This window comes from Hyaena hyaena, unplaced genomic scaffold, assembly GCF_003009895.1.
Source record: "Hyaena hyaena isolate Hyena2069 unplaced genomic scaffold, ASM300989v1 scaffold_1030, whole genome shotgun sequence".
NCBI lineage: Eukaryota > Metazoa > Chordata > Mammalia > Carnivora > Hyaenidae > Hyaena > Hyaena hyaena.
Window position 1 is genome coordinate 25,528 of NW_024081660.1, and position 24,454 is coordinate 49,981.

Below are 24,454 nucleotides of genomic sequence, written 5' to 3' on the forward strand. Positions count from 1 at the left end.
CAAAAAAAAAAAAAAAAAAGAACAGGGGTGATAGAAACAGGGCTATAAGGAAAATGAAAAACAGAACAGAGCTAAAATTTATAACTTAGAAAATGCCAGGCACTCTTTTATGTGCTTTATAGGTATTAATCCATTTACTCTTTTACAAAATCCATGAAGTACTATTCTTATCTCTATTTACAAAAGGGATGCTGAGGCACCATATATATATATATAATAATAATAATATAATATAATAATAATATAATAATATAATAATAAAATATATATATATGGTACCTCAGCATCCCTTTTGTAAATAGAGATAAGAATAGTACTTCATGTTATATTATTATATATATATTATATATATATTATATATATATGGTGCCTCAGCATCCCTTTTGCATTACATATATATATATATAAAATCCATTATTATATATATAATCCATTTTGCATTTATTATATATATAAATGTATATAATAAATTATATATATATTATATACATATAAGTAATACAAAATGGATAAAAGATTTAAATGTAAGACATTAAATCATGAAACTACTAGAAGAAAACTTAGGGAAATAGCTTTTTAACATTGGTCTGGGAAACTATTTTTTTGGATATAACACCAAAAACACAGGCAAAAACACAAATAGACATGGGTGACTGCATCAAACTAAAACGTTTCTGAACCTCAAAGGAAACAATCAACAGAGTGAAAAGGCAACCTACAGAGTGGGAGAAAAATATCTGCAAATCATATAATTAATACAGACTTAAGCTACAAATATATAAGAAAGTCCAACAGTAACAAAAAGCCTAATACCCAGTTAGAAAAAGGGCTAAGTACTTGAGGAGACCTTTCTCCAAAGAAGACCTACAAATGGCCAACAGGCATATGAAAAGATGGTCAACCTCCCTAATCATCAGGAGAATGGAAAGCAAAACCACAATATCACCGCACACTTATGAAAGAAAGAAAGAAAGAAAGAAAGAAAGAAAGAAAGAAAGAAAGAAAGAAAGAAAGAAAGAAAGAAAGAAAAAGAAAAACACAGTGTTGTCAAGGATGTGGGGAAATTAGAACGCTTGCACACTATTGGTAAGAATATGAAATGGTGCAGCTGCTATGGAATACAGAATGCATGTTGCCCCCAAAATTAAAAATAGGATCTACCAGTCGTACTTCTGAGTATTAAGCAAAATAACTGAAATTAAGATCTTGAAGAGATGTTAACGTTCCCATGAGCATTGTAGCACTAGTCACAATAACCAAGATGTGGAAATATCCATCAACAGATGAAAAGATAAAGAAAGCATGGTATGTTCATACAATGGAATACTTTTTAGCCTTACAAAAGAAGGAAATTCTGCAACAAGGGATGGCATGGATGAGCCTTGAAGACATTATGCTAGGTGAGAGAAATCAGTCTCAGAAAGACAAATATTGCATGATTCTGCTTATACGAAGTATCTCAAATAGTCAAATTTATAGACTTGAAGAGTGGAAATGTGTTTGCTAAGAGCTCGGGAAGGGGGAAATGGGGAGTTACTAATCAATGAGCATAAAGTTTTAGTTAAGCAAGATAAATAAGTTCTAAAGATCTGCTGTACAACACTGTACCTATAATACCATGTTGTATATTTTAAAAATTGTTAAGTAGGTAGATCTCACACTGTATTCTTATCACAATAAAATTCTGAAAAAAATTATTCATTTTCATCAAAAGACACTACTAATGTGAAATGTAGTCATAACACAGAGCTGGGGAAGATATTTGTAACATATACAACAAACAAAGGGGCTTCTATTCGAAATCTATAAAGAATTCCTGCCAATTCATAGGAAAAAGACAGATGACCCAATTAAAAATGGACAAAAGATACCCTAACAGGCATTTCGCAGTAGAGGAAATTCAAGTGACCAATAAATAAATGAATAGATGCTCAACAGAATTTCTCAAAGAATGAAAATGAAAACCACAAGGAAATACATCTACATATTCAAAGAAAGGCTTACACTAAGAGACAACACCAATGTTTGTGAGGTGAAGCGACTGAATCCCTCATATTGTTTTGCTGAGGGAATAAATTGGGAAAACCACTTTGGGAAACTGGCAGTAAGTACCAAAGTTTAATATATGTGTACCTTGGGGCCAAGCAATTTAGCTTGATGGTATATACCCAAAAGAAAGGCATGGATATGCACACTAAGAGACTGGACAAGAAGATTTATAGAAGTCATATTTAAAACAGTAAAAAACTGAAACCAACCCAATTGTCTATCGACCATAGCAATGATAAATAAAGTGTTGTATTTTCATATCCTGGAGTACTGTGAGATGAACGTGAGCAAATAATAGCTTTACGCTACCACATAGATGAATCTCACAGAAATATTGAATGAAAGAAGACATATCTTCTTAATGGTAAAAAAAAGAAGACACATAAAAGAGTACACAGTGTATGCTTATACTTCTATAAAATGCAAAATCAGGCAAAAATAAACTATAAAGTTTATAGCTGGAAAGAAGAGAGGGTGGTAGTGATGGGAATGAAGGCATAGGAGGAAGTTTCTAAGGATACAGTAACATCTACTTGACTTGAGGGATGTGTTACATGGGTGTGTTATCTTTTATTTCATTGAGCACTTATGATTTATACATTTTCATGTATGTTACAGTTCAGCTTTTTTAAAAGGGGAAAAGTTTTTGCTCCAAGAAGTCTTGCTTTTTCTCAAAGTGAAAGGTTACTCTGGAAATGAAATCAACACTTTGCTTGGATCAGATTATTAAGGAACTAGGGTTTCCCTGCCAAACTCCTTCATACTTTTAGAATAAAGACCAATCTTGCCAGATCAACCACTTAAGTGAAACCAGAAATCCATATTTTCATTTGAAAGCCTCCACTGTTTAACTATCAACAACACATTCACTACTGTTTTTTTTTTTTACCACTGTTTAAATAGTCCAAACAAAATGTATCTGTAGCTATATGAAGCCCCAGAACTCCACTTTTTAAAAAATTGTTTTTAATGTTTTATTTATTTCTAGGAGAGAGAGAGAGAGAGACAGCGTGAGCAGGGGAGGGTCAGAGAGAGAGGGAGTCACAGACTGAAACAGGCTCCAGGCTCTGAGCTGGCAGTCAGCACAGAGCCCGACGCGGGGCTACAAGCCACGAACCGCGAGATCATGACCTAAGCGAAAGTCGGATGCTTAACCGACTAAGCCACCCAGGCGCCCCCCAGAACTCCACTTTTGACTTATGGACAGAGAATGCCTTCTCTAGGAGGTATTCTTAGCTTCTTACCATACTTAAGTTTCCAAAGACACTAAGAAAGTCACTCCAGCCAATTACCCACTGTTTCCAGAAATGGATTTTTTCCCCCTGAATTCCTGCCTTTTCCCCCATCTCTCCTAAAAAGCAGAGACTGGACACCACAGATTTCCATGTCTTTTTCTTACAGTGGGATAGAAAGGAAACATTTTTTAAAAAATTATTAACATTTATTCATTTTTTTTTGAGAGACTGAGCGTGAGTGGGGGAGGCGCAGAGAGAGAAAGAGGAAGACACAAAATCTGAAACAGGCTTTCTCTAAGCTGTCAGCACAGAGCCCGATGCAGGGCTTTGACTCACAAACTGTGAGATCATGACCTGAGCCAAAGTCAGCCAGTTAACCAACTGAGCCACACAGGCGCCCCCAAAAAGGAAACACTTTTGAAGGGCAAGGAGAGCTGAGAACCATGGGTAATTGCTTTTTTCTTTTTTCCTCCACAGGAATTTCCCTGGAATGATCTCTTTTGGATTTGTGTTTTGGATTCCCTAATAGACCCTAATATCTAACCATTCACCCTCCTCCTAAGGATATCTCACCCTGCAATGGCTGCCTCTGGAGTCACAGGAGACACAGGTAAGGAGACTGAGCTTCCCTTAGTTGCAAAAAACACAGTGACTAGAGCCAGTGACTAGAGGCAGTGGAGGCAAGGGAGGTACTCCCCCAAGCCAGAAAAGACCAACCCCACAGAATCCTGCACCTCATAAATGGATCCATGAAAGCCTAGACTTTTCTCTTAAATACTCAGTATGAACCATGGACCCAGGGTTCCGCATAAAACAATAAAAGTTTAGTAGGCCTTTGCAACATTAAAGAGTGAGCTCACTTTGGTAACTTCCCAAGAGAAGGCATGGAAATTGTTACACAGCATACATGCATGTTCCCGCCTGATACTGCAAATTCTTCTAGGCCCCGTGTCTCGCAAAATCTGACTTTCTAAATTCTAGTCCCTCAACCACCCCCACCCCCACCCTCGAATCCTGGAGTCTCACTTTCTGTCCTTTGGGAACAATATAACTTCCTGTAAATAGGCAAATTCCATTCTGGTGTGCCCAAACCCAATCCCCCACTCCCACTCTGGTTCTTTGCACAAAGCTCGCTTACCCATCTGAGGAATTACCTTTTTCACTGTTGTAGGTTAACCTCAAGCAAGGTTAAATACTAACATGCTATTTCTGCTTCTGTAAATCCGCTTGGCAAGCCTGTACTTCCCTGTTCTGGCAGACCACACCCATACCCTGTACGTAAGGTTACAGAACACCACATCACCATTCTACCCTGGTAGTCTATCACGTAGTCACTACCCCATGGCTTCTCAAATGTCTAGTTACAGTCGGTCATTTCAAGACAAAGAACTAAAATTGATAGATGTCTGCCAAAACTAACACCTGAGTGTCAAAATGCACTTGGTTACCATAGTATGCTGTAGAATATAATTGGTTAACTAAATAATGACATATTCTGCCTTACTGAGATCCATATAAGCTCACTGCCACCTTTGTTCAGGGCCATTCTCTGCATTTCTCCATGAGATGAGATCAGGTTTGGCCCAGCCGTAAATAAAATTTTGCCTCTCTTCTATTCGGGCATTTGGTGGTCTCTTTGACAATCACCCTGTTTTCATTCACAACAGTTTTAGATAATAATTCACCATATCTAAAAGCCATCCGGAGAGAATTTACATTTTGTCATTCATTTGTAAATTTTCACAAAAGGTATTTGGTGTTCATTGTAGTTGTTTTATTGATATATTGTGACTATAACAGGAGGGCTTTGGCATGACAAATTCCCACTATAGGAAGAGAGATTTACCTGAGAGAGTCAGAGTGGACTATTCTGGAGAACAATATTAGCAAGAAGAGCAGATAGAAGAGGCAGCTACCACTCCTAGGGCTGAGATCCAGATCTTTTGGAGAGGACTCAAGTCACGCCCCATGGATCGACGGAGAAGTCACCGTGGTGTCAGAATCTGCTGTAAATCTACCCTCTGGAAACTGCTGGAAATACATTAGTGTTTTAGGGTGCCAGTGAGAGACATTCACGGGGAACACCAGGTTAAATGCAAAAAACTGCACCCAGCTGAGCCAGGTGCTGAGCCAGTCATCTAAAGCATTTGCCAGCTACCTCAGCTCCCTGGATGTGTTATGAGCCACACCCACCCAGATCTTGTGTTACAATTTGGTCCAATTTTAGCCCCCTTGGCCACTTCACAACAATTCTCAAGCTGCAACTTTTCCAGTGCCCACTTCCACAAGCAAATTTCAGGTCTTTTTCAATATTTAGGGCCATGTTTATTGTAGTGTGCTACTGTTTTATTAGGTTCATATCTTTTTTTAATGTGTCACTGACAAAGTTTTTGAGGATTATGCCCATTTTTCCCCTAAACCCTGTGGTTTTCACTGTGTGATTTTGTAATTTTTAGGAAAGCGTATGTTGTGTTATTGCAGAATTGATTGCTTATACAACTCTAGGCTAAAACATTTTAAAATATTGGTGAAACGGGTGATTTTCTAGGAAATTTTCAAAATTGATATAAGGGGCGCCTGGATGGCTCAGTCAGTTGAGGATCCAACTTCGGCTTAGGTTATGATCTCATGGTTCGTGGGTTCGAGCCCTGCGTTGGGCTCTGTACTGACAGCTAGCTCAGAGCCTGGAGCCTGTTTCAGATTCTGTGTCTCCCTCTCTCTCTGACCCTCCCCTGCTCACGCTGTCTCTCTCTCTCTCAGAAATAAATAAAAACATTAAAATTTTTTTTAAAAATTGATAACAAAAAGAAGTTAAAATCAACAGAAACAATTTTTAATTTTCTAGGAATGAAGTTACAAAAGTATAATATGTATGTGAATTCAACTTCAAAACTTTACTAAATGACATGGAAAAAAAGTTAAATAAATAGACATATGTTCTTGGACAGGAATACACAGTATTATAAATACATTCACCTTAATGCGATTAAGAGTAAAATTCCAAAGGGTTATTTTTTTTTAAGATTTTATTTTTAAACAATATCTACACCCAGCATGGGGCTCAAAATCACAACTCCAAGATTAAGAGTCACACATTCTACCAACTGAGCCAGCTATGAGCCCCCAAAGGGGTATTTTTAATCTAACAAAATAATCAGAGTTCATCTGGGAGAAAATGTTAAAAAATCACCAAGAAAACGCTTAATGAGGTACTTTGATCTTAAAATGTGTACTAAACTAAATGTGCTCTAAACTACAATAGATAAAAAACCATATTATACTGAAAACAGACTAGAGAGACTAATAAAACTGCAAAATTCGACTACATGCTAGAGAGAAAGCCTGGCCTCAGACCAAGCATAGTAATCAGCATATGATAGAGGTAGCATTTCAAACCAGTGCAGAATAAAGACATTATTCGATAAATGGTATTATGATAATTTGGGTAAAAATTTTTAATTAAAGTATTAAAATTTTGATAAGACAAAAAACCTATTATTTTTTGGAACTAAAAATTTACTTAATCTTGCATTGGAAAGGACTTTTTATTGTAGTACAATATACATAACATGAAATTTATCATTTTAACATTTTAAGTGTACAATTCAGCGACATCAAATATATTCACAATATTGTGCAACCGTCACCACTATCTACTTCCAGATCTTTTTAATCACCCTAAAGAAAACCCCATATCCATTAAGCATTCATTCCCCATTTGTCCCTCTTTCCCACTAGCAACCACTAACTTTCTGTCTGTATGGATTCACCCATTCTACACATTTCATATAAATAGGAATGTATGATTAATAGACTTTTGTTTTTGGCTTCTTTCATTTCATGTAATATTTCCAAACTCCTTCATGTTTCAGCATTAATCAGGACTTCATCACTTTTAACAGCTGAATGATATTCCATTGTATAGATATACTAGTTTTTGTGTGTCATTCATCAGTTGATGGACATTTGAGTTGTTTTCACCTTTTGGCTATTGTGATTAACTGCTACAACCATTTGGGGTTTTTTTAAAACATTTATTTTTTATTTTTTAAATGTTTTTATTTATTTTTGAGAGAGAGATAGAGATAGCATGAGCAGGGGAGAGTCAGAGAGAGAGGGAGACACAGAATCCAAAGACAGGCTCCAGGCTCTGAGCTAGCTGTCAGCACAGAGCCTGACGCAGGGCTCAAACCCACGAACCGTGAGATCATGACCTGAGCTGAAGTTGGACACTTAACTGACTGAGCCACCCAGGCACCCACTGCTACAACCATTTGTGTACATTTTTGTGTGGTGGACATATGTTTTCAATTCTCTTGATTTATGGATTTTAGGAGTGATTTCCATTTCTGCAAAAAGGCCATTGGGATTTTTATAAGGATTGCATTGAACCTGTAGATCACTTTGCAGTATGATAGATAGTATGGCCATCTTAACCACATTAAGTCTTTTAGTCCATGAATATGCATGTCTTTCCATTTATTTAGATCTTCTTTGATTTCTTTCAGCAATTTTTTTTGGTAGTTTTTGGTGTATAAGTCTCACACCTCCTTCGTTAACTTTTTTTCTAAGTATTTATTCTTTTCATGTATTATAAATGGTATTGTTCTTTAAATGTCCTTTTTAGATTAACTGCTAATGAATATAAATACAACAGATTTTTGTGTGTTGATTTTGTGTCCTGCAACTTTGCTGAATTGGTTTATTAGCTCTAATAGTGTTTTTGTGGATTCTTTTGGATTTTATATATGTATGTATAAACACTATATATATACACACACACATATACATATACAAACGCACATATATATACATAATTATGTCATCTGCAAATAAGTATAGTTTTACTTCATTTCCAATTTAGATGTGTTTTGTTTTTCTTGCCTAGTTGCTCTGGCTAGAACTTCCAATCCAAAGCTGAATAGAAGTAGTAAAAGCAGGCATCCTTTTCTTGTTTTTATCATGAAAGTGTTGGGTTTTGTCAAATGCTTTTTTTGCATCAGTTGAGATGATCGTGTGGGGATTTTCTCCCATTTTTTTCTACTATTTTGGTATATTACAGTGATTGATTTTTGTTAAGTTGAACATCTTTGCATTCCTGGGATAAATCCCACTTTGTCATGGTATATAATCCTTTAAATATGTTGCTGGATTTAGTTCACTAATACTTTATTGAAGACTTTTGCATCTATGTTCATAAAGAATATTAGTTTGCAGTTTTCATTCCTTGCAATGTATTTTTCTGGCTTAGTTATAAGGATAATGATGGCTAACAGAATAAATTAGGAAGTGTTTCTTTCTTTGCTATTTAAAAATTTTTTTAAATAATGTTTTGTTTATTTTTGAGAGAGAGAGAGAGAGAGAGACAGTGTGAGCAGGGAGGGTCAGAGAGAGAAGGAGATACAGAATCTGAAGCAGGCTCTAGGCTCTGAGCTAGCTGTCAGCACAGAGCCCGACGCGGGGCTCGAACCCACAAACTATAAGACCATGCATGACCTGAGTTGAAGTCAGACGCTTAACCAACTAAGCCACCAAGGTGCCCCATCTTTCTTTCCTATTTTTTGAAGGAGGTTGAGAAGAACTGGTATTCATAATTCCTTAAGTGTTTGGTAGAACTTTTCACTGGATAACACCAGTAAAGCCATCTGGTCCTGGACTTTTCCTTTTGGGAAGGTCTTTGATTACTGATTCAATCTCCTTAACTTGTTATAGGTCTATTCAGATTTATTTCCTGTTGAATCAGCTTTGGTACATGTGTGTTTCTAGGAATTTGTCCATTTCATTTAGATTATTTAATTTGTTGCCAGGCAACTGTTCAGAATATTCTTATAATCTTTTTCTTTTTCCTGTAAGGTCAGTAGTAATGTCATCTGAAACTCATTTCTGATTTTACTTATTTGAGTCTTCTCTCTTTGTTTCATAGTCAGTCAGGCTAAAGATTTGTCGATTTTGTGGATCTTTTCAAGAAACCAACTTTTGGCTTAATGAATTTTCCCTATTATTTTTGAATTCTCTACTACTCTATTTTGTATTCTCTATCTCCACTCTAATGTTTCTTATTTCCTTCCTTCTGTTCTCTTTAGGTTTAGTTTGCTCTTTTTCTAGTGTGTGTATGTGTGTGTGGGGGCTGCTTTCTAAGCCTGACACTGAAGGACAAAATCATAAAAAAAGCTTGACAGCTTAATTACAAGAAAAAACCTTAACTTGTATACATCAAAAAACACACGAATAAAAGACAAAAAGCAAGCTGAAAAAAACATTTGAAACCTGTGTCAGACAAAGGTTAACATTCTAAGAGCTCCTATAAGCAGTAAAATGAACATCCTAGCAGAAAAGTGGGCAATTGACAGACTTAAGAAAAATAATCCTAATGGTTACTAAACATATAATTAAATCCTCAATCATAATTGTAAAGAAATTAAAATAGGGGCGCCTGGGTGGCTCAATCAGTTAAGCGTCCAACACCTGGTTTTGGCTCAGGTCATGATCTCACAGTTCCTGGGATGGAAGCTCACATCAGGGTCTTTGGTGACTACATGGAGCCTGCTTGGGATTCTCTCTCTCCTCTCTCTCTCTCTCTCTGCCTCTCCCCGCATTCTGCTTCCATCTCTGTCTCTGTCTCTCTCAAAATAAATAAACATTTAAAAATTTTTAAAGGAAATAAAAATAAAAGACATAATATTTTTCTGTTTTTTTTGAGGTGAAATTCACATAACACAAAATTAGTCATTTTAAAGTGAGCAATTTAGTGGCATTTAGTACATTCACAATGTTATGTAACTACCACATCTATCTAGTCCCAAAACATCTTCTTCACCCCAAAAGGAAACCTAGTACCCATTAAGCAGTTACTCCTCTCCTCTCCCCCAGCTGCTAGCACCATCAATATATTTTTCCCCCAGTCAAAGAGGAAATAAAGCAGTGATAATGCACATTTCTGTATATCAGAATCACCTGGGAAGCCTCAAAAATTCCAATACCCAAGGTTACATCCCAGACCAATTAAATCAGAATTGTTGGGAGTGGGACCAAGGTATCAGTATTTTTTAAGGTTCCCCACATGATTCCTACATATAGTCAAAGATGAGAATCACTAATTTAAAAAGAGGATAATATCTAACATTAATTCAAGTGACAGTGTATCCTAGTATAGGGTGCTGTGTAATTTTTCAACTTTTGAAAGAGCTGTCTGGCAGTAATAACAGCTCACATTTATTGAGCTTTTATCATGTTCCAGACACTAGGCTAAGTCTGTTATTAGTTCTTTTAATCCTCAGAGCTGCCCATGGAGCAGTATGCTATCACCCTCATTTTAAAGATACAGAATACAGAGATACAGAGGGACTAAATGGTGTAACTAAATTACAGAGCATATAAGTGTTTTTAATACATGTTTTAGCCACTACTCTACACAGTAGACTGCCATCCTTTCCAATGCTCCTTCTAGAAAGTATCCAGAAAGTGCATATCCTGGATATGCACAAGAATCTTCAGTGCATGTTGTTTAAAAATGAAATTGAAAACAATTTAATACCCAGGTGTACAATAGGAAATTATTAAATTACATAAATTATATGACTGAATATTAGGTAGTTTTATTTTTTATTCTATTCTATTCTACTCTACTCTATTTTATTATTTTAGTAGGCTTCATGCCCAACGTGGAGCCCAAACTCATGACCCTGAGATCAAGACCTGAGCTGAGTTCAAGAGTCAGACACCCAACCCACTAAGCCATCCAGGTGCCCCCTAGGTAGCTATTTTAAATGGGTAGTTGAATATATGTGTGTACATAGTTGAATTATTGATAGAACAAAAAATTATAAAATAGCATGCACAATGTGTCTATATAATATTCCAAATGCTAATAGTTATCTCTGAATAATTGGTTGTGGATAACTTTTATTTTCTTCTTTTTTCATGTGTATATTTCCTAATTTTTCTATAACACTTAAGTCTTATTTGGTTTTTAAAATAAGTTTAGGGGCACTTGGGTGTCTCAGTTGGTTGAGTGACTAACTATTGATTTCGGATCAGATTCCAGGGTGTTGGGCTCTGCACTGAGTGTGGAGCCTGCTTTGGATTCTCTCTCTTCCTCTGCCCCTCTCCCCAGCTTGTTCTCTTTCACTCTCTCTAAAAAAATTAAAAAAAAAAAAGTTTAAAGGGGTACCAGCTATGCAGAGAGGATTAGCAAGTTCTCATCCCAAGCACTTCCCAACCCTCAACTACTCGCCCTTTGCTTCTCTCTTCCTTTCCTTTTCTCCCTCCCCTCTCCTCCATTCCTTCTCCTTCATCTTTCCCTTCTACCCTTTACTACTCTTGGCCTTCAGTGCATTTGGAGGCAGAAAGTTCAAATATGGCAGCAGGAAATGTGCAGAAGTGCCTGGGTGCCCAACTGGTGGGGGTAAAAGGAGGAGTGGGAGGTGGGGTGAACAGGGTCCCCACTGAAGACATCTCTTGGCTGTTTGCACCACGTACATACTTGGTTGGGGGGAAATGAAATAAAGCACAAGGAAACAAAAATGAAAGCAACAGGCACAGAATTTGTGGCAGGGGGTTTTCCAAACAAAGAGGCAAGAGGGAATCTGTGTCCATGTTTACATTTTTAAAAAAAGTTTATTTAGAGAGAGAGAGAGAAAGAGAGAGAGAGAGATTCAGCATGAACAGGGGAGGGGCACAGAGAGAGAGACAGAGAGAATCCTAAGCTGGTTCCATGCTGTCAGAGTAGAGTCTGACAGGAGTTTGATCCTACGACCCTTGGATTGTGATCTGAGCTGAAATTAAGAGTCGGACACTTAACCAACTGAGCCACCCAGGCACCCCTCATGTTTACATTTTTTTAATGCAAGGAAACAAAGTGGGTCTGAGATAGGGATTGTGAGAAAGTGAAGTCCCCTTCCCTCCTGCCAGAGTCTGGAGCAGCCTGTCAGAGTAACTCAGGGCTATGCCCCCAACAAGTCCCAGGACCTATCCCAGTCGTGACTGGTGGGACCAATTATAACATTTGGGGGCCCTGTATAAAAGGAAAATGTGGGGCCCCTGTTCAAAAATTATTACAAATTTCAAGATGGGGTCAGCACAGCATTAAACCCAGCACAGCCCCTTCTGAGCACAGGGCCCTGTGTGACTGTACAGTTTGAGCACCCATGAAGTCAACTCTGATGAAAAGCAACACTAATATGGACAGGACCGGCACAATACATAGGAACTGACCCAGGCAGTACAAGAAATGACAGTCACAAAGGAAATTAGGCAGCTGGGTTCTCATAGTGGGGTCTGTGAACTATCTGAATTACTTAAAATACTTAGTAGAGGGCCACATTGGTGGCTCAGTGGGTCTTAAGCGTATGACTTCGGCTCAGGTCATGATCTCATGGTTTCTGAGTTAGAGCCCCATGGCGGGCTCTGTGCTGATAGCTGGGAGCCTGGAGCCTTCTTCAGATTCTGTGTTTCCCTCTCTCTCTGCCCTCCCCTGTTGCACTCTGTCTCTCTCTCAAAACATAAACATTAAAAAAATTTTTTTAAATAAAATACTTAGTAGAAATGGATGTTGAAGGTACCCAATATCCAATGATACTGGAAGTAGAAATGAAAAATTTTAATAAATTTCAAACAAAAATGGGGAAAAGGTTACATCATAAATGCAAGTTGTAAAAAGAGACTAAAAGTAGGGTGTCCCAGTCCTGGTTGCTGTAACCAAACTATCATAGACTGGGTGGCTCAAATACAACAGAAATTTAGTTCTGGAGGCTGGAAGTCCAAAATCAGAGTGCCAACATGGTCAGGTTTTGGTGAAAGCCCTCTTTTGAACTGTGGCTGCTGACTTCTAGTTTTATCCTCACTTAGTGAATAGAGACAAGAAGGAAGCTCTCTCTAGTCTCTTCTTACTGTTGCCCTAATCCCACTCAGAGGGCTCCACCCTCACCACCTAATCACCTCCCAAAGGCCCCACCTACTACCATCGCATTTGGGATTAGGATTACAACATATGAAATAGGATTACAACACTGAGTCCATAACAAAGGGGATCATTGGTGATGGAAAAGTTAAAGAATCATGAAATAAAATGAACTCACATCTTCACATTATAATCTAATCAACCTGGGAAGAGTTTTCAAGGGAAAGGTCAAAATTAAAAAGAACTCTCTCCCATGTTCAACCCAGGAAGGTTCTCCCTGATGGGCCCAACCCTCTCTGTCCCTGAGATGATTTAGAACTTGGTTGAACCCCATGCTCCAGCCTTCACTGCTCTGGGTTCACATTACCACCCCACCTCCATCTTAGCCCCTTCCTGGTCTCCCATCCTTGTCTCTTTGGAGTATCTGCCAAGACTTGTCCAGGCCTTTCTTCTTTCTGTAGTGGCTACATTGTCATCTATTTGAGGAAAGCAAAGAGTCACCAAATTTGGCTGCCTTACCTCTCCTGGGTGGTTTTATAGAAATGGAGGTGGGGGATGACAGAGAGGGAGGGGTAGTTGGGAAAGAGATGATATTGGATTTGTGGCCTGAATTTTATTTGATTTTATTTTGCTGAATTTTGGGAAAATATGACCCCAGTTTATGAACATGATCTTGGGTTGCAAGGCAAGGGGCTAAATTCTAGTATCAGCCCTGAGCTGAGATTTGAGGGACTGAATAGAGAATGAGGATGTGCTGATATTTTCAAATACAAGTAATACAGGGCTATAACTCCACAAATGCAAGAAGTTGTTGTTTAACAAGTCCACGGTGGTGCCAACTGGACTCCTCCTATCTGTTCAGGCCCTATAGGATCATGTGCAGTAGTAGCTCTGGAAATTTACACATCTCCATCTCACCATCAGGATCCTTTAAATACAGATGCTTGCCCCAACCAGTACACACCCACCCTCTAATGAAGGCAGAAGAGCCCCTTCTTTTTCTAGCTCCCAGTGGGCTTGGTCACTTGTTGCTGACTGGCTCGCCCTGGGCCTTGGCTTTCCAGCTCACTGTGCCACTCCTCTGAGGCCACATTCGCCCACCCTCACCTGCCACATTTCCAGCTTCACTGCCTTGACCAGGAAGGGACTCAAGCTCATAACTGCTCAGGGCCTTTCAGATCCTACCACAAGTTGCTCCTCTTATCTGCCAGCTACCATGATTTTCTCCCTCATTTCTAAACAATGTCAGTTCCTGGCTCAGTGTCACTCTTTCCAATTCCCTACCTGTCCTAACACTCAGCAATTTCAAAATCCATGTGAGTGAATCTTCCAGCATCACAGGCTTTCACTTCTGTGAGCTGCTCTCCATTGATGTGAGTTGCTGTCATCCAACCTTCCTAAGTCACACTTTCTGGGATGACCATATCACACCTGGGCCTCTGTCCTCAAACTCCAAATACGTCATCTCCCCGCCTCTTTCAGGCAATGGCTATAGTCCCCACTTCTGAAAATATTTCACAGACTCCCCCACCGACATTTCTATCCAGCTACTATTAGCATCTGTGTCCAAATAATTGGCCTGCCCATCAGTTGCCATGAATGAACCGTCCATATTCTTACCTAAAGACAATCCTTCTCTAGATCCCATCCTTCCTCACTTTCATAAGGTATTGCCCCAGAAATTCTCTTTGCTCTCATCCGTGCCCCCCCTTCTGAGTTATTTTTATCAGAATACAACTATGGTTTTATTCTCTCAATTTGACAAAACCTTCCCTTGACTCCCATTGATCACTGAGGTCTGTTCTGATCACTGATGTACCCAGCCCTTCTACCAGCTACTGCCCCATTTCTTTGATCCCTTTGCAGTAAAACTCTTTTATATATATATATATATTTCTAGGAGAGAGAGAGAGAGAGACAGCGTGAGCAGGGGAGGGTCAGAGAGAGAGGGAGTCACAGACTCTGAAACAGGCTCCAGGCTCCGAGCTGGCAGTCAGCACAGAGTCCGACACGGGGCTCGAACCCACGAACTGCGAGATCATGACCTAAGCGAAAGTCGGACGCTTAACCGACTAAGCCACCCAGGCGCCCCGCAGTAAAACTCTTAAAAGTAGATGACTTTACTCAATGTCATTGATTTCTCCGCTCCCATTCTCTCTTAATCTTATAATAATCAGACTTTGTTCTGACCATTCCACTGACACTGCCCTTCTTGAAGTTATCAATGACCTTTATAGCACATAATCCAACAATCAATCACCCACTGGTGGTTCTCAGTACCTACTGGCGGTGTCTGCACCAGCTGGTCACTCACTCCTCCCTGATATATACTCTTCACTTGTTTTCCAGGACACCTCACTTTCCTGGTTTCCTCTAACCTTACCAGTTGTTCCTTCCCAGACTCCTTCACTGATTCCTCCTCTTCTCAGGGATCAGACTTTGATTCTCGTCTCTATTTACATTCACTCCCTGTTTAGCTTATCCAATCTCATGGCCATCTATCAACCAATAGCTCCCAAATTTATATTTCTAGCACAGAACTCTTTCCTGAATTCCAGACTCTTCTATCTGTCTACTCAAAATCTCCACTTGGATACATACCAGATAGATGTGGGCAAAAACAAACTATGATTCCACCACCAACTGCCCTCTAAATAAACTACTCTATCTTTATCTTTTCCCATCTAAGTTGATAATGCCATCCTTACAGTGGCTCAGGACAAACACTTAAAATCATTCTGATTGCACTGTTTTGTTTTTTTGTCTCACATCCTACATTCAATGCATCAGGAAATCCTATTGGTTTCACCTTCTAGATATATTTATAATCTGACTACCTCTCAATACCTCCACTACCATCCTGGTCAATGTCACCATCACCGTCACCGTCTTACTTAATCGATCTTCTTGCTTCCGCATTTACTTTCCTATAGTCTTTTCTCAACAGAACAACCAGAATGATCCTTTTAATAGTGAGATCATGTCATTCCTCTGTTTAAACTCCCTGGTGACTCCTTATTTCACTCAGCATGTATTCTCAACAGGAACAATATCATCTCCAAGGGGATAAAAGTAGTTTTTTGGGGGAGCAGGGGGTGAAAACAAATCTTGGATATTATAATGGTTTGTGGCCCTCCAAAGGGCCACAGTACATAGACAAAAATATAAGCTATTTCTATGGTATTACAATTTTATGAGAGAGTAGCAAATAGGAAAACAAAATCTAAAAAGTCTCCTAAGGGGCATAATAATGGGCAGGAAAAAGACTGACAACTCAGAGGAAAAAACAAATTCCTATATAGCTATATATGATCTGGCCTCCATTACCTCCCCAAACTTGTCTCCCACTACTCCAACTACTCTCCCCTTGATTGTTTAGTTTCAGCCATATTAGCTTTTTTACTAATTCTCAAATATATCAGGTAAGTGCATTCCTATGCACACACACTGAGACTTTGCATCCGTTACCTCTTCCATGGATACTCTTTCCTGTTTCCTCCAGGCTGACTCCCTCACCTCCTTCCACTCTTTGCCTGAGTCTTCTCAATATCTCCTCAGTGAGACCTACCAGGACCACTCTATTTAACAGTACAGCATATCCCCTCTTACTTCCACACTCTGGACCCCATTTACCCTGATGATTTTTTTTCCCATAGCACTTATCATCTTCTAACACCACTTAATTTTCCTCTTATATGTATTGCTTATTTTCTGTTCCCATCTACTAGAGTATCAGCTCCATGACAATAGAGAGCTTTGTTCTACCCACAGCCTCTAGAACAATGTCTGACATAAAGTAGTAGCTCTCAGTAATGAAGGAATCCTTTCTAGCCCTAGGGGAAAAACTTAAGTCCTAGAAGGAATTATAAATTCAGTAGAGGGTGAATCTATAACTGGAAACAAAGTATGAAACCAGGGCTGAGGATCTGACTCATGACCACATTATGAATTCTGTCTGGGACCCTCCTCCTTAAGGCTATAAAAATAACAAGAAATTGAGGAATGTTAAAGCTGTATCAGGAGCCCAGCCCAGGCTGAGAGGTACTTTTTGCCTGGGCTTCACATTCACGAAAGCCTCAAATGGAGGTTTTGAACATTCCTTCTTAAGGAGGTTGGTTATATATTCAGCCAGAGACATGCCCACAAGAAAGGAAGGAGACTTTCAGATTACAACTTAACTGGTTATTACAGCATTCTGCCTCTCGATTAACTTTGTAAATCTGGCAATTACTACATGACTGTCAAAATCATAAAGCTTTTTAATATTTCTGTGTTAAAAGCATTCATTTGTCAAGTGCAACCATTTCTATCATAGCACAATTTTGGAACCCTGCTTTTACTTCTCTTTGGTTTTTCACATACTACTAAATTTGAGAAATGAAGTGGCTTGTGCCTATGTATTATTAGATGGGCTTTGTCGTCTCTTGGCCACAGAAAGCCAAGGAAGTGGACTGTCAGACTTTATATGGGCTCCCAGCACTCATAGGCTGCTGTGCTCCAGACATTCAAATGTTTCCTCCCCTTCTGGCTCACCAGTGCTTCCTCAAGATATGTACTTACAAAGCACATTCCTTCCCCTTTGCTCAGTTATCCCATAAGACTCCTGGGTAGAAGCAAGGGAAAGCCAGTGGGAAAGGATTACCCACAACTGCAGGCCCAGGTATGAATGCTGCCACAGAGACCATCACAGCAAAGGGCACCCACCCTCTTTGGCTTTTGTGGCTGTGATGGCTCACTTTATGTGTCAACTTGGCTAGGCTATGGTACCCACTGGTTTGGTCAAACTTTGGTCTAAATGTTGCTGTTGAAGGAAATTACAGGATGTCACCCCAAAATATGTCTCTTTGACATAAGAATTATTGTGAGCTAAAGGCACTTAAACAGCAGATACAGGAAGGGCACTCTGACCCTCCCCCTTTTCTTCTTGGAAACAGATAGTAAGACCCTCAGATGTCCTCGTGTATCAGAATATTATTTATCAAGGACAGGAAATTGTGACCAGAGAATTCTATAAAACAGACATTATTAAAATAATTCCTATCTTATCTTCCTTTACCACCCCCCACAGTTTAGTTTTCCACAACTGTCTTCCTTTGTTCAACCTAGTATAAAAGGTTTTGCCACTTCCTTAAGTCTCCGTTTCCTTATGAAGGCTTCCTAATCATGTAAAACTTAACATTAAAAAATATATATAATCTTCTCCTGTCTCATGTCAATTTAATCATCAGACCCAGCCAAAGACCCTAAGAGGGCAGAGGTAAAAATCTGCCTCCCTTACACTGTGAAAACATTTTTAAGATATGATGAATATTTAATTCTGAATACAGCAGATTAACTGTCATTGGCCCTTACCCAATCAGTTGAAGACCTTATGAGAAAAGATGCTTTCCCAGAAAAGAAGGAATTCTTCAGAAGACTGTAATAACATAAGAACCCTGAGTTCTAGCCTGTGTTCTGCAGGTTTCAGACTCAAGGTGTAACATCAACTCTTCCTGCTGGTCTACCCTACAGATTTCCTACTTGCCAGTGTGCTCTGCTTGAGATTCCTTAAAATAAATCTCAATGTCTCAATCTCTCTCTCTCTCTCTCTCTCTCTCTCAAGAAATAAGGGGAAGGGACTTGAAGAAATGATTTCATTTCTTAAAATTTTAACATTTAAAATATGTTATGTATTATATATAACCATCAACAGATTTCCCAATCCCAACTCTACTCTTCCTGGATCTTAACCCTGACACATGTCTTCAACCAGCACTTTCTGAAGACTGCAGGGTAACAGCCGTACTTTGGGAATAACATGTTAAAAACATCAAAGACCTGACCCCCATGCTGCTCAGATTTTAAGTGAGGTAAGCAGGCAAAAAGTAGCAATGAAGTATAATAAGTTTTGGACTAGAAATATGAGCCACTTAGATCCCAGTGGGACAAAGTATGTGTGTTGAGAGGGGTCAAGTTGGGGGTAAATAAAGGAATGTGTGGTTTCCAGGCAAAGAGAGGAAAGTCTAAGATTATTTGGAAACAGCTGGGTGTAAACATTTTACATCTCAGGATTTGTTCCCTCCTTTCCCAAAGAAGAAAATACCATGGAAGGACACAGGTCAGAATTAAGAGACCATGAGTCCAAAAAAAAAAAAGTCTCTAAAACCAGAAGTAAGTCCTAGAAGTCACTAGGACAATATACCAAAAATTTATTCAATTTGTAGGTTAGCAATGTGCTAGGTGCTGAGGTACACACTGGAATTTCTTTTTTTAAAAAAATTTTTTTACATTTATTTATTATTGAGAGAGAGAGAGAGAGAGAGCATGAATGGGGTAGGGACAGAAAGAGAAGGAGACACAGAATCTAATGCAGGCTCCAGGCTTTGAGCAAGATGTCAGCACAGAGCCCGATGTGGGCCCGAACCTGCAAACTGCGAGATCATGACCTGAGCCCAAGTCAGTCACTCAACTGACTGAGCCACCCAGGCGCCCCAACACTGGAATTTCAAAGGTACACCCAGTGCTTATCTTCAAAGAACTCAGTCTAAGACAAGCTAGATGAACACTCACCAGAATATTCTTCTTCTAGGTATGTAGACAGCCACATGGCTCACTCCCTTGGGGTTTGGCTCAGTTCTCTCCTCATGAGAGGCCAGTCCTGCCTACCTGATGTAAAACAGCACACCCATCACCACACTGACCTTCTGTATCTTCTCACTCAACTTTGTTTTTTAACTTTTTATTCAAATATACATACATGAAAAGTTCACATATCACAAGTATACAGCTCACCAAATTTTCACAAACTGAACACACACAGGACACTAGCATCCAGACCAAGAAATACTATCACCAACTACTAGAAGCATCCCTCTTGTCCAATCTCAACCCTTCCCCCATGGATAACCACCATCTTGATTTCTACAACATAGATTGTTTTGCCTGTTTTTGTACTTTACATATATGAAGTCACACTGAATTTACTCTTTTGTGATTGGTTTCTTTCACTATATATCAAGTTTGTGTGATTCATTCCTGTTATTATGTGTGGTTTAGTTCATTTCTTCTCATTGATCAATAGTGTTCCATTATGTGAATGTGACACAATCTAGTTGTCTTTGGGCAGACATATGTACACATTTTCTGTTGGGTATATACCTTGGGGTGAAATGGTGGGGTCATAAGACCTACTTTATTTATTTTTTAAGTTTATATCTTTATTTTGAGAGAGAGGGAGATAGCACAAGTGGGGAGGGGCAAAGAGAAAGGGAGAGAGAGCATCTTAAGCAGGCTCCGCGCTATCAGCATGGAGCCCCACATGGGGCTCGTTCTCATGAATTGTGATCATGTCCTGAGCCAAAACGAAAAGCTGGACACTTAATTGACTCAGCCACTTCAGGTCAGGTGACCTGACCTACTTTATTTTTTAAAGACTTTTAAAACTATTAAATCCTCATGTATTAAAGAGTGTGTATGGGGGTGTCTGGGTGGCTCAGCTGGTTGAGCAGCCAACTTTGGCTCAGGTCATGATCTTAATGGTTTGTAGGTTTGGACCCTGCATCAGGCTCTGTGCTGACAGCTCAGAGCCTGGAGCCTGCTTTGGATTCTGTGTCTTTCCTCTCTCTCTACCTGTCCCCCACTCATGCTCTGTCTCTCTCTCAAAAATAAATAAACGTAAAAAAAAGTATTTTAAAGTGTGTATATTTGTACACACACACACACACACACACACACACACACACACAGAGGACAGAGAAACCGAGAGACTTAAAACCTAAGAAATAGAATATTACTGCCATAGTTCACTCTGGTTGCTGTAGACCTGAATATACAAAACTGGGTGGTTTATAAGCAGCAAACATTTATTTGTAGCAGTTCTAGAGACTGGGAATACAAGATCAAGGTGCTAGCAGATACTATGGTCTGGTGGAGGCCTGCTTCCTGGTTCATAGGTTCTGGGCTGTGTCCTCACATAGCAAAAAGGGGGAGGGGTCTCTGGGGTATATCTTTTAAGGGCATTAATCCCATTCAAGAAGGTACCACTCTCATGACATAAGCACTTCCCAAAGTCCCTACCTCCACATATCATCAAAATGGGATCAGGGTCAATATATTAATTTGGGGGTGGGAGCACACAAGCATTCAGGCTATAGCAATTCTCAATACTTTGAAACCTTGTGTGTCTCTTTCTAGCCCATTCCCCCTCTATCCCAGATGTAACCATTATTCCAGTTTTAAAAATCATTCCTTTGAGGAGAGAGGCAAACCATGAGAGACTCTTGAATGCTGAGAAACAAACTGAGGACTGACGGATGTGGGGGGGAGGGGGAAGATGGGCATGGAGGAGGGCACTTGTGGGGATGAGCACTGGGTGTTATATGGAAACCAATTTGACAATAAACTATTTGTAAAAAAAATTTTTTTAAATCATTCCTTTGATGTTTATCATTTTAAGATAGGTAGCTAGATAACAGATAAATCCCTAAATAATACATTATTTTGTTTTTCATGCTTTTTAACTGAATGGAAATGGAACTCTGCTTTATTTTTCCTCATAGCACTTCTTGATAACATCTTACTTATTCATTATCCTGCTCAACCTTTCCCTCACAGCTCCTTGAAAACAATAAAAAATGTTTTTTTAATTTAATTGTTTAATGTTTATTTTTGAGAGAAAGACAGAGTATGAGCACAGGAGGGGCAGAGAGAGAGGGAGACACAGAATCTGAAGCAGGATCCAGACTCCGAGCTGTCAGTACAGAGCCCAGTGTGGGGCTCAAACCCATGAACTGTGAGATCGTGACCTGAGCCAAAGTCAGACACTTAACTGAGCCACCCAGGCACCCCAAAATACATCTTGATTTTATTCACTCACTGCTGTATCTCTAATTCCAAGAAGAGTATCTGGTACACAGAAGGTGCTCGATAAACATTGGTTGAATGAAAGAACGAGAAACTTTGCTTTCTACGTGGGTAGTAAGATTTGTGAAAATGAAACAATTCTGATGATGGCTGATGAACATTGTCCTGCAAAGGGCTTCTCTGCATCAAGAAAAAGGAAAATAGGGAATTTCTGAGGTAAAGTTAAATGTAGCTTTACCAAATAACAATAAACATAGCTGGCCAATGGCATAATAGAAAAAGCATCAGACTCAGTGTCAGCAAACTTAGACTGGAATCCCGCTCTGCCACTTGCCCACTAGTGTGTGTGTGTGAGCAGGGCTCAACTTCTCTTAAATTTGCACTTCCTCATCTGCAACATGGAAATACTATTACAGGGTGGCTAATCAGAGGGAGCAGTAAGTGTGTGGATGAAAATGTCCTGAACAGTAAGTTAAAGAAAATGATGCTAGGAAGTATCATCAATATTTACGACCAAGGGAAGCCTTTGCAAATTAAACGTCTCCACTTTGTCTCTCTACACCCTCCTCCCAATTTAAATTTTGTTATACATATCTTATTTTATTTTATTTATTTTGCGAGAGTAGGAGAGAGGAACAGAGGAAGAGAGAATCTTAAGCAGGTTCCACATTCAGCATGGAGCCTGACATGGGGCTTGATTCCACCGCCCTGCGATCATGACCTGAGCTGAAATAGAGGGTTGGAAATTCAACTGAGCCACTAAGGCTCCCCTAAACATACCTCATTTTAAATAAAAGGCATCCATCTTATTAATCTTCTCCTCAAGCAACAGTACTTAGTTTTATTTTATTGAGATGCAATTCACATATGCTAATATTCACCTATATATACAAATATATATTTGTACATATAGTGTACAAATCAGGGGCACCTGATTCAGTTCAGATCATGATCTCACAGTTCATGAGTTCGAGCTCCTCATCAGGCTCTGTGCTGACAGCGTGGAGCCTGCATGGGATTCTCTGTCCCTCCCCAACTTGCTCACACACTTGCTCTCTCTCTCCCTCTTTTTTTAAACGTTTTATTTATTTCTGAAAGAGAGAGAGAGAGAGCAGGGGAGGGTCAGAGAGAGAGGGAGACACAGAATTTGAAACAGGCTCCAGGCTCTGAGCTGGCTGTCAGCACGGAGGCAGACGTGGGGCTTGAACCCACGAACCGTGAGATCTTGACCTGAGCCGAAGTCGGACGTTTAACCGACTGAGCCACCCAGGCGCCCCTCTCTCTCTCAAAATAAATAAATATTTTTTTAAAAAGTGTACAATTCAGTGGTTTTATTACATTCACTGACTGCGGAACCATCATCTAGCATTCCAGAACACTTTTATCACCAAGTAGGAGTCACCTACCCCCGCCCCCCATTTCTCCCTCCCCTCTGCCCCTGGCAACCACTAATCTGCTTCCTGATTTGCCTAGTCTGGACATTTCGCATAAACAGCATCAGAGTCCATGTGGTGTGTATCTGATTGCTTTCACTCACGGTTCATGTTTCCAAGGTTTATCCACACTGTAGGATTTATCAAGACTTCATCCCTTTTTAAGGCTGGATGAGAGTCCATTGCATGCGTATGCCACATTTTATTTATCTGTTGTTCAGTTTATGGACATTTGCGTGGTTTTCACCCTTAGGTTATTATGAATAGTTGTGTACGAATTTTTGCGTGGACATGTTTTCAAGTCTCCTACGTAACCATCTAGAAACTGGAACTGCTCTTAAGCTAACTCTGACTCTCCCAGGAACCGTTGATGGGTTTTCCATAAGCAGCGGCATCATTTCACAGCCTCATCAGCAATGCACCGAGGGTGCCAATTCCCTCATAATATCACCAAAAAGCACTTATTTCTAGAATTATCCTTCATTTTACTTCACCAGCACTTTCTCAAATTGGTATCGCTAGCCTAGATACTATTTAAATTAAAAACAAAAACTTTCGATGTGACACTCATGTATTAAAAAGTGACTTCAAAGTACTGTTTCTAATGTTTTCTGGCAGACACTAGCCCGGAAGTGTCTGCTTTGCCTGAGTGGAAGAGGCGGGGTCTCGACTCACCGCCACAGAACGAGGAGTCTCGACTCCTCACAGAACCCCAGGAGGAAAAGCCGTTTGGGGAATAAATCCCTCTCTTAAACAGAGCACTGCCTGCAGTAGGAATAAAAATAGCATCTGAATAGCTCTTCACCTGCATTTCACTTTATTCTCTCACTCGCAGTGACACTCTCACGCAGCCCTCACTCAAAAGAAAACGGCGAGCCCTCTGCGCGCAGGCGCACACCCTCAACCCGCCCTCCTCCCTCCAGTCCCTCCCCTCTACCGACTTGCCCCCTCTCCTCGAGCTCTGCGTCTCCGGGAAGCGGCGCTCCTCACTGGCAGTT

The 24,454-nt window shown here is 39.7% G+C and overlaps 1 long non-coding RNA gene across 2 annotated transcripts; it reads right to left on the reverse strand.

Annotated features, from left to right (window-relative positions):
- Positions 1 to 29: 29 nt before the first annotated feature.
- On the reverse strand, positions 30 to 24,324 carry LOC120223680. 2 transcript variants are annotated; one of them, XR_005526356.1, is made up of 4 exons: positions 24,262 to 24,324; positions 19,732 to 19,827; positions 5,131 to 5,312; positions 30 to 42 (listed from the first exon to the last, which is right to left on the reverse strand). It is a non-coding gene; the product is annotated as an uncharacterized LOC120223680 (long non-coding RNA). The 2 variants fall into 2 exon arrangements; XR_005526355.1 differs by having other exon boundaries at positions 5,131 to 5,315.
- Between the last annotated feature and the right edge of the window lie 130 nt (positions 24,325 to 24,454).